This window comes from Elephantulus edwardii, unplaced genomic scaffold, assembly GCF_000299155.1.
Source record: "Elephantulus edwardii isolate Elephantulus edwardi_28Jun2011 unplaced genomic scaffold, EleEdw1.0 scaffold00040, whole genome shotgun sequence".
In the NCBI taxonomy this organism is placed as follows: domain Eukaryota; kingdom Metazoa; phylum Chordata; class Mammalia; order Macroscelidea; family Macroscelididae; genus Elephantulus; species Elephantulus edwardii.
In genome coordinates, this window is record NW_006399790.1 from 16101729 (window position 1) to 16105205 (window position 3477).

Below are 3477 nucleotides of genomic sequence, written 5' to 3' on the forward strand. Positions count from 1 at the left end.
TTTCAGCAGGAAGTAGCTAAGAGAATACGCCGTCCCCTTTTCCTTATGAATCAGGGTGAGGTCTCTCTCAGGGAGGAGTGATAGGGAATGGCAAAGGACACACTGACAAAGGAGATTAATCAGAACTGGCTTTGACAAGTACTGTGCCAATGGGACAATTAAAACAGACTTTCAAGGGGGGGGGAAGAGGAACAAACTGGGGGGGAGGGTTGAGAAAATAGTGCAACAATGAATGAATGGAAACCCAAAATCTCTGTAAATGTTCATTAAAATTAATAAAATTTAATAAAATAAATAAGAAAAATCCTTACCACTGAATCATTAGAAAAAATAATGATAGGTACAAAAAAGACTGGAGTTGTCAGTTAATTCATTTTACTTGGATCACATCAACACTCATGGTCAAGAAATCAAAAGATGTGTTGCAGTGGGAAAATATGCGGTCAAAGATTTCTCCAAAATGCGAAAGATCAAGGATGTCAGTTTAAAAGATTAAGTATGTGAGACAAAGTCTCAGGCTCCTCAGTTCTAAAGAGCACTCTTGTGACACTTTTTTCCAAGATATATTTGTGTCTTCTTTTTATCAGTCCGTGGAATATTCAATATTCTATCACAATATCACTATTCTAAGGCATTCATTCTTTTTCAGTCTTCCTTATTCATTGTCCAATTTTCACATGCATATGATACAACTGAAAATACTATTGCTTGAGTCTGCTACACTTTAATCCTAAAAGTAACAACCTTACCCTTTAGTACTTTAAAGAGGTTGGGCAACAGACTTACCTAATGCAACAGATAATATGATTTCTTGATTGCATTGATTCAAGTAAAATGAAATCTTTGAAGATTTCATTCATTTCTCAATATAGCCATATAGAATCTGCTTTATTCATGCAGTCAACTATTTACTGAATGCCAATTTTCCATCAGGTGGATGCAGTAGAAAACAGAACTGTAGGCTTTGCTCTTTAGAAGCAGATGTAAACATAATAGTAAGTGCTAGGGTGAGAGAAAGCTTAAAGAGCTTGAGGGAAGAAAGAAGAGTCAGCAAAAATGGAATAGCAAGACTGGTGAGCTGATGCCAGCTGAGGGTGTGACATGGCTGTTAACCTAGGCAGCAGCTTCATGATAAATGATATTGCTAAGAAAGTAACTCCCAGGCCCTTGACTCTGACTCCAACGTTCCATCACACTGCACTCTTTCTTGTCTGTTCCTCAGGCAGCTCAAAGCCAAGGGGCAAGTAACAATTTAAAAAGTTGAGTGCTCAACTAGTAGATTGAATCTTGTACATTCAAAGAAGTGAACAAATAGAAGGGGGGAAATTGGGGTTTCCCCCCCTTCTTTGAGAAGGGCACCTAGGGTTGAAGAAGCTGACAGGGCAATGGGTAACAAAGAGCCTCCCCAGGAAGGTGAGGTGTGTGGTGAGATTCAAAGACCCCAGGATGTGAAAGTAATAACTTCAGGCAATTACATTTTGAAAAAGGAACCCATTTCAAATATAAAAATCATGGATGCCACTTATCTAGCTTGAAGTACAACAAGTAAATTTCTATTCCTTTTCTAACTCCATTATCCCTAGACCCTCATCTCACCTATCATTACAATATGCTTCTGCCCTCCTCGGGGTGCTCCCTGTCATTCAAGTGTGTGTACTTATCTCAAAGGGAGAAGAAGTAAAAAAAAGTCCATCAGTCCCTGAGGAATTGTGTTTTCTTCAGCTGTTGCTGTTGGTGTTACAGGAGTCCAACAGTCCAGCACTATTACTGATGCTGTAATGCCTGAGGCCTGCACTGACACAGCAGAAGGTTCTTAAGGTGTTGAGGGTGGCAGTGATGGATGTGTCATGATACCCATAGGCCTCTGCTTGAAAGCCAATCAAGGCCGGGTAGCAGTAAGCCTCCATCTGCATTCAGTAAAAGCAAACTCTCTCTTGTAGAGAGGAGTCTAGACTTCCAAGGAAGAGGATAGGTACAGTGGTGGGTGGGGAGAATACAGAACAAAAACTGAAGGGATTTAAAGAGAGAAGTTGAGAAAGTATATGAGTGTAAGTGGAACATTCCTCTTCCGAAGGTGCAAATGTTGATATTTTCACCGATCCCCTTGTGGAGCTCAAGTGAAAGATTTCATAAAGCAGAGTTTCCTAAATGATAGGCTCTGACATACTAGGGTGTTGCCAATGGATTTTAAGTGGGGCAAGGATAATTAATCTTTTCAGTGGTTTGGGAACCTGGGAGAGCCAGGGCTTCCAGGCCAGTCACCACCAGCTGCTAGTGATCTTTTTGGACTTCTGTCAGAAGGTAAATCCTATAGAATAAGGTCTGGAATTTTGCCCTACATTCTTTATGGGCAGTCAGCACTAAAGGCATTTCCAGATCTTACTGCGTCATGCTGAGTGTATCCAAGGAAATGCTTAACCACCAGGACATCTACTTGTGGTTAGAGAAGAGAATAATAAAAAAAAAACCACCAAAACTATTGGGCAGTGCTCCAGGCAGCAGCTCCAAATTCAGATCCTTACATATGTCACATATATACAATTTTCTCCTTGCTGCTGTTACACCCTTTTATCAGCAGCCAGGCTAGTCACAGGGTGACTGCATGTGTGCTCTTCAATTTATAACATGATTATATTTTTTAAATACTGTGCCTGACATAAAAAAATTCAACTGGACTGGAAATCTATTTGTGTCATCACTAGATATTTTATTTTAGTATATAACAATGCAAGAAAGTGAAGAGCTGTTAGACCCTTTAAATATAATTTCAACTGTTGTAAATTGTGGAATAGTTGTAGAACATGGTTTAAATTGTTTTTACCACCTACTTGTGGGAACAACATTTCTTGTCAGTGGTTACAATCAGGAATTAAAAGTTATCATTAAAATCTTGATAGGAAATAGTGTGTAATAATTTTTGGCATAAAATTTTGATATAAAAAGTTATATTGATGGAAGCAAGCCAAAGTTTTTCAATAAATGTTTAAAATTATTTTGTGTTTGGCACAAATATTTACTATCCTCTTTAATATTCTGTATTTATTTTTATAGGCAAAACATTAAATGATGTAGGAAGCATCAAAAGAAGATGGAAGGAATAAACAGAGTACCAAAAAGAATTGAGCAATATTCAGCAATTTCAGGAGGTTGCATATGATCAAACACTAATGGTACTAAAGAAAGGAGCTCAAACTGAAAGCATTGGCCAAAAACAAGTCTTCAGAAATTAAAAGCATACCAGCTAAGATGTTTAAATAAATGGATGAAATATTGGATATACTCACTCATCAATTGATTTAAAAAGAAACATGTTTGTACACATTCCAAACAATGATGATTAAACAGGATATGGAGATTGTTAAAAAAATATCATTAATATTCAAGCAAAATTTTGCTGAAGATAATTGCCTTGGAGGCAAGGATTCTGAGGCTCCGTCTAACTTACTTTGGACATGTTGTGAGGAGAGACCAGTCCTT